The sequence below is a fragment of the Ranitomeya imitator genome, chromosome 4 (assembly GCF_032444005.1).
Source record: "Ranitomeya imitator isolate aRanImi1 chromosome 4, aRanImi1.pri, whole genome shotgun sequence".
In the NCBI taxonomy this organism is placed as follows: Eukaryota; Metazoa; Chordata; class Amphibia; order Anura; family Dendrobatidae; genus Ranitomeya; species Ranitomeya imitator.
Window position 1 is genome coordinate 542281624 of NC_091285.1, and position 7680 is coordinate 542289303.

General features: G+C 41.4%; 1 long non-coding RNA gene across 1 annotated transcript; it reads left to right on the top strand.

The window, feature by feature from the left end:
• The first annotated feature begins 6462 nt into the window (after positions 1-6462).
• LOC138674250 (uncharacterized) lies at positions 6463-7081 on the top strand. The gene is made up of 3 exons (XR_011320550.1): positions 6463-6549; positions 6720-6915; positions 7062-7081. It is a non-coding gene; the product is annotated as an uncharacterized lncRNA (long non-coding RNA).
• The last annotated feature ends 599 nt before the right edge of the window (positions 7082-7680 follow it).

A 7680-nucleotide genomic window follows, 5' to 3' on the forward strand; every position in this document is an offset into this window, starting at 1 on the left:
GCCTGCTCAGAGCAGGCACTGTGAAGGCTGCAGCGCTGCATGTCAGATCAGTGATCTGACAGAGTGCTGTGCACACTGTCAGATCACTGATCTGTGATGTCCCCCCCTGGGACAATGTAAAAAAGTAAAAAAATTTTTTTCAAAATGTGTAAAAAAAAATAAAAAAAAATATTCCTAAATAATGAAAAAAAAATATATATATTATTCCCCTAAATACATTTCTTTATCTAAATAAAAAAAAAAACAACAAAAGTACACATATTTAGTATCGCCGCGTCCGTAACGACCCGACCTATAAAACTGGCCCACTAGTTAACCCCTTCAGTAAACACCGTAAGAAAAAAAAAAAAAAACGAGGCAAAAAACAACGCTTTATTATTATACCGCCGAACACAAAGTGGAATAACACGCGATCAAAAAAACAGATATAAATAACCATGGTACCGCTGAAAGCGTCATCTTGTCCCGCAAAAAACGAGCTGCCATACAGCATCATTAGCAAAAAAAAAAAAAAGTTATAGTCCTGAGAATAAAGCGATGCAAAAATAATTATTTTTTCTATAAAATAGTTTTTATCGTATAAAAGCGCCAAAACATAAAAAAATGATATAAATGAGGTGTCGCTGTAATCGTACTGACCCGAAGAATAAAACTGCTTTATCAATTTTACCAAACGCGGAACGGTATAAACGCCTCCCCCAAAACAAATTCATGAATAGCTGGTTTTTGGTCATTCTGCCTCGCAAAAATCGGAATAAATAGCGATCAAAAAACGTAACGTGCCCGAAAATGTTATCAATAAAAACGTCAACTCGTCCCGCAAAAAACAAGACCTCACATGACTCTGTGGACCAAAATATGGAAAAATTATAGCTCTCAAAATGTGGTAACGCAAAAAATATTTTTTGCAATAAAAAGCGTCTTTCAGTGTGTGACGGCTGCCAATCATAAAAATCCGCTAAAAAACCCGCTATAAAAGTAAATCAAACCCCCCTTCATCACCCCCTTAGTTAGGGAAAAATTAAAAAAATGTATTTATTTCCATTTTTCCATTAGGGTTAGGGCTAGGGTTAGGGTTAGGGCTAGGGTTTGGGCTAGGGTTAGGGCTAGGGTTAGGGCTAGGGTTAGGGCTAGGGTTAGGGCTAGGGTTAGGGTTAGGGCTAGGGTTAGGGCTAGGGTTAGGGCTAGGGTTAGGGTTAGGGTTAGGGCTAGGGTTAGGGCTATGGTTAAGGCTAGGGTTAAGGCTAGTTAGGGTTGGGGCTAAAGTTAGGGTTAGGGCTATGGTTAGGGCTAGGGTTAGGGCTACAGTTTGGGTTGGGGCTAAAGTTAGGGTTGGGGCTAGGGTTAAGGCTCCAGTTAGGGTTGGGGCTAAAGTTACGGTTAGGGTTTAGATTACATTTACAGTTGGGAATAGGGTTGGGATTAGGGTTAGGTGTGTGTCAGGGTTAGAGGTGTGGTTAGGGTTACTGTTGGGATTAGGGTTAGGGGTGTGTTTGGATTAGGGTTTCAGTTATAATTGGGGGGTTTCCACTGTTTAGGCACATCAGGGGCTCTCCAAACGCGACATGGCGTTCGATCTCAATTCCAGCCAATTCTGCGTTGAAAAAGTAAAACAGTGCTCCTTCCCTTCCGAGCTCTCCCGTGTGCCCAAACAGGGGTTTACCCCAACATATGGGGTATCAGCGTACTCAGGACAAATAGGACAACAACTTTTGGGGTCCAATTTCTCCTGTTACCCTTGGGAAAATACAAAACTGGGGGCTAAAAAATAATTTTTGTGGGAAAAAAAAGATTTTTTATTTTCACGGCTCTGCGTTATAAACTGTAGTGAAACACTTGGGGGTTCAAAGTTCTCACAACACATCTAGATAAGTTCCATGGGGGTCTAGTTTCCAATATGGGGTCACTTGTGGGGGATTTCTACTGTTTAGGTACATTAGGGGTTCTGCAAACGCAATGTGATGCCTGCAGACCATTCCATCTAAGTCTGCATTCCAAATGGCACTCCTTCCCTTCCGAGCCCTCCCATGCGCCCAAACGGTGGTTCCCCCCAACATATGGGGTATCAGCGTACTCAGGACAAATTGGACAACAACTTTTGGGGTCAAATTTCTCCTCTTACCCACGGGAAAATACAAAACTGGGGGCTAAAAAATAATTTTGGGGGAAAGATTTTTTTTTTCAATTTTCACGGCTCTGCGTTACAAACTGTAGTGAAACACTTGGGGGTTCAAAGCTCTCACAACACATCTAGATGAGTTCCTTAGGGGGTCTAGTTTCCAAAATGGTGTCACTTGTGGGGGGTTTCTACTGTTTCGGTACATTAGGGGCTCTGCAAATGCAATGTGACACCTGCAGACCATTCCATCTAAGCCTGCATTCCAAATGGAGCTCCTTCCCTTCCGAGCCCTCCCATGCGCCCAAACAGTGGTTCCCCCCACATATGGGGTATCAGCGCACTCAGAGCAAATTGGACAACAAATTTTGGGGTCCAACTTCTCCTGTTACCCTTGGGAAAATACAAAACTGGGGGCTAAAAAATAATTTTTGTGGGAAAAAATGTTTGTTTTATTTTTACGGCTCTCCATTATAAACTTCTGTGAAGCCCTTGGTGGGTCAAAGTGCTCAACACACATGTAGATAAGTTCCTTAGGGGGTCTACTTTCCAAAATGGTGTCACTTTTGGGGGGTTTCTACTGTTTAGGTACATTAGGGGCTCTGCAAACGCAATGTGACACCTGCAGACCATTCCATCTAAGTCTGCATTCAAATGGCACTCCTTCCCTTCCGAACCCTCCCATGCGCCCAAACAGTGGTTCCCCCCACATATGGTGTATCATCGCACTCAGGACAAATTGGGCAACAAATTTTGGGGTCCACTTTCTCCTGTTACCCTCGGGAAAATACAAAACTGGGGGCTAAAAAAATAATTTTTGTGGGAAAAATTTTTTGTTTTATTTTGACGGCTCTGCATTATAAACTTCTGTGAAGCACTTGGTGGGTCAAAGTGCTCACCACACATCTAGATAAGTTCCTTAGGGGGTCTACTTTCCAAAATGGTGTCACTTGTGGGGGGTTTCAATGTTTAGGCACATCAGTGGCTCTCCAAACGCAACATGGCGTCCCATCTCAAATCCTGTCAATTTTGCATTGAAAAGTCAAACGGCGCTCCTTCCCTTCCGAGCTCTCCCATCTGCCCAAACAGTGGTTTACCCCCACATATGGGGTATCAGCGTACTCAGGACAAATTGTACAACAACTTTTGGGGTCCAATTTCTTCTCTTACCCTTGGGAAAATAAAAAATTGGGGGCGGAAAATTTATTTTTGTGAAAAAATATGATTTTTTATTTTTACGGTTCTACATTATAAACTTCTGTGAAGCACTTGGTGTGTCAAAGTGCTCACCACACATCTAGATAAGTTCCTTAAGGGGTCTACTTTCCAAAATGGTGTCACTTGTGGGGGGTTTCAATGTTTAGGCACATCAGGGGCTCTCCAAACGCAACATGGCGTCCCATCTCAATTCCTGTCAATTTTGCATTGAAAAGTCAAACGGCGCTCCTTCCCTTCCGAGCTCTCCCATCCGCCCAAACAGTGGTTTACACCCACATATGGGGTATCAGCGTACTCAGGACAAATTGTGTAACAACTTTTGGGGTCCAATTTCTTCTCTTACCCTTGGGAAAATAAAAAATTGGGGGCGGAAATTTAATTTTTGTGAAAAAATATGATTTTTTATTTTTACGGTTCTACATTATAAACCTCTGTGAAGCACTTGGTGGGTCAAAGTGCTCACCACACATCTAGATAAGTTCCTTAAGGGGTCTACTTTCCAAAATGGTGTCACTTGTGGGGGGTTTCAATGTTTAGGCACATCAGGGGCTCTCCAAACGAAACATGGCGTCCCATCTCAATTCCAGTCAAGTTTGCATTGAAAAGTCAAATGGCGTTCCTTCGCTTCCGAGCTCTGCCATGCGCCCAAACAGTGGTTTACCCCCACATATGGGGTATTGTCGTGCTCAGGACAAATTGTACAACAATGTTTGGGGTCTATTTTCTCCTGTTACCCTTGGTAAAATTAAACAAATTGGAGCTGAATTAAATTTTATGTGAAAAAAAGTTAAATGTTCATTTTTATTTAAACATTCAAAAAATTCCTGTGAAGCACCAGAAGGGTTAATAAACTTCTTGAATATGGTTTTGAGCACCTTGAGGGGTGTAGTTTTTAGAATGGTGTCACACTTGTGTATTTTCTATCATATAGACCCCTCAAAATGACTTCAAATGAGATGTGGTCCCTAAAATAAAATGGTGTTGTAGAAATGAGAAATTGCTGGTCAACTTTTAACCCTTATAACTCCCTAACAAAAAAAAATTTTGGTTCCAAAATTGTGCTGATGTAAAGTAGACATGTGGGAAATGTTACTTATTAAGTATTTTGTGTGACATATCTCTGTGATTTAATTGCATAAAAATTCAAAGTTGGAAAATTGCGAAATTTTCAAAATTTTCGCCATATTTCCGTTTTTTTCACAAATAAACGCAGGTAATATCAAAGAAATTTTACCATTGTCATGAAGTACAATATGTCACGAGAAAACAATGTCAGAATCACTGGGATCCATTGAAGCGTTCCAGAGTTATAACCTCACAAAGGGACAGTGGTCAGAATTGTAAAAATTGGCCCGGTCATTAACGTGCAAACCACCCTTGGGGGTAAAGGGGTTAAAAATCATGGTTATTCCACAAAATATTAATTTCTGAATTCTTCCTGAGTTAAAACATTAGTATTGTTGTTTCTAAGGCTACGTTCACATTAGCGTCATGTGACGCAGCGTCGCCGACGCACGACAACGCATGCGTCATGCGCCCCTATCTTTATCATTGGGGACGCATGCGTTGTGTTGTCGTGCGTTTTCGGTAAAACGCACGACGCATGCGTCGTTTCACCGCGCCTGGGTGGCGTCGGCGACGCTACCTTGTTGCATTTTTCTAGCGTCCAAAAAACGCACGCGTCGCACTTGCGTCGCTCGTGCGTCGTCAATGCGTTCAATTTCCCATTGAAACCTATTGACAACGCACTTGCGTCGCGGGTGTGCGTCGTGCGTGCGTTGTGCGACGCATGCGTCGTTAGATAAAATGAAACAAAAAAGTGTCTAGACAGTGTCTAGACAGTGCAAACAGTGAGAAAAACATCCCCCATATATAAAGAAAATCTTTGGATTGTTTGTCACTTCTGCAGCAGGCTACACAACAGTCTACATCACACCAGAAAATCTGAGCAACTGTCTTCTCATCCGCTGTCCAGAGATGTAAGTATAGAATGATTCTGTGCATTTTCTACATGTTTTTTAAAATTATTATTGCAAATTGTGTATTATAATCTGCACTGTGGTTAAAGATATTGTGGTATTTTTAGTCTGGTTGTGATGTATGGCGTTGTAGAATGGCGTTTCATTGTCGGCGGCCTAGATTATTGTTCCAGGATAGATTTTTCGTTTCCATTTTTTGGTTTGGTGGTGTTTTTTGTATTCAGTTGTGATGTTTTTCTTGCGTTATATGATGGCGTGTAATAGTCTCCGGCCCTGTCGGTTTTAGTGTAAAGTATGGTAGTATAGAATGATTCTGCGCCCTGTTATTAAATGTAATAATTTATATTGCAAGTTGAGTATTATGTTCAGCACTGTGGTTGTGTAAAGACATTGTTGTATGTTTCTGGTTGTGATGTATGGCGTTGTATGGCCCTTTTATTGTCTCCGTCCCTGTCGGTTTTATTGTAAAGTATGTTAGTATAGAATGATTCTGCACCCTGTTATTAAATGTAATAATTTTTATTGCAAGTTGTGTATTATGTTCAGCACTGTGGTTGTGTAAAGACATTGTTGTATGTTTATGGTTGTGATGAATGGCGTTGTATGGCCCTTTTATTGTCTCCGTCCCTGTCGGTTTTATTGTAAAGTATGGTGTGTTAATGTTTCTACCCTTAATTTTTGGGGGTTGTTAATTTTTTACTTTCAAAAAACTATTGTGTTTTTTGGGTTGCTCCGTGCATACTGTACTTTTAAAAAAAAAAAAAAAAAAAAACACTCTTTTGGGATTACTACATAGGGTCTGTTGTAGATTAGTTTTCTTATCTTTAGGCTTTTGTACTCTGCCATTGGGCTGTCTCTGCCATTGTTTCTTTAATTTAATCAATGTGGCAGTGTTGTTTGCTCAGCGTTAGTTCAGTTGGAGTGCAATGTTCTTTGTGGTTTAAATGCCTTTTTTTTTATTTTACTTATTGCTGGATTGTGCATAGGAGCATAGTATCAATGTTATTTTGTTCTTTAGTCATGGCCAGCGGCAGCGACTTGAGTCAAACCCCACCGCTGAGGAGTCCGGTGAGTACATGATCTACTATTGCTTATATTCGCTGTCATTAGTAGATGGGTCACTCAACTTTTTGGTAAACTATTTTGCATGCTTCTTCAAGTGAGGAGGAGAACCAGGAGGAAGAGAGGGAGCAGCAGCAGGGACCACGGGGCCAAGCTGTGGTTGCAGGACGGAGAGTAAGTATTTATTTCAAACCTTTTTTTTTTTTTTTTTTGTTTAATTTTTTTGTTTTTGCGGTTATGGGGGGTGGTGGGAGGTTGTGGTGTTGTGTGTAGTAGGTGGCGGTGGAGGAGGTAGGGACCATTGTTTTTATCTTTCAAACATTAATATTTTCCATTTTTTCTAGGTTTCACAACGGGCCCTGGATGAACCACTCGACATAGACCTCATGGTGGCATCCATTGAAGCACGGGGCCCGTTGTGGGACAGCCGTGACCCCCGGCACGCGGACCAGGGCATATTGCGGCGTCTGTGGTTGGAGGTGGCACAATTGCTGTGGGATGGCTTCGACAGCGCTTCACCAAAGGCCAAAACTAGTTTCCGTAAGTATTAACAAAATGCTGCTGTGACCCATCATGCCAGGATTACACAACCGTCTGTGATGTCTTCTATTGGGATTGCACACGGTTGCGTAATCGTTTTCAATATATTATCTAAAACCTTTTTTATTTTTTATCTTTATACACAGTTAAACAATTGAGGACCAGATGACGCTCCATGAAGGACCGCTTCCGGAGGGGTCTGAAAAAGGAGGGACAGACTCGTAGTGGTGCTGCCGCTTCAAGGACCTCGGTGTATAAGTACAACCGTATACTGCAGTTCTTGCGACCGGTCCTTGAAAGCAGAGAGTAAGTATAGTACCTATGCACACACCTAGTTTTTACAACATTCATATTCACATACTACATTACAGCCACGTAGCTTATTGCCCAGCCATTTATTTTGGCAAGTACCAAGTATAGAAAGGAAGAAAAAAAGGAAAGCTCAACGAGGCGTGAAAAGTTAAAAACACAGACTTTTATCCTCTTCAATCATAAGCAGAGGATGAAACATCAGCACAATACAATAGACACTATCTACGCGTTTCAGGTGACAGGGAACATCAGACCTGAAACGCGTAGATAGTGTTTTTATTGTATTGTGCAGATGTTTCATCCTCTGCTTCTGATTGAAGTGAATAAAGTATTTTGTTTTTACTTTTCACGCCTCGTTGACCTAGAATTTTTTATTCATTTCTGGTCTTCTCACACTTGACACAGCGGCTCCCTTCTGGGATTACTACAATGGTGAGCTTGACTTACTAGCAA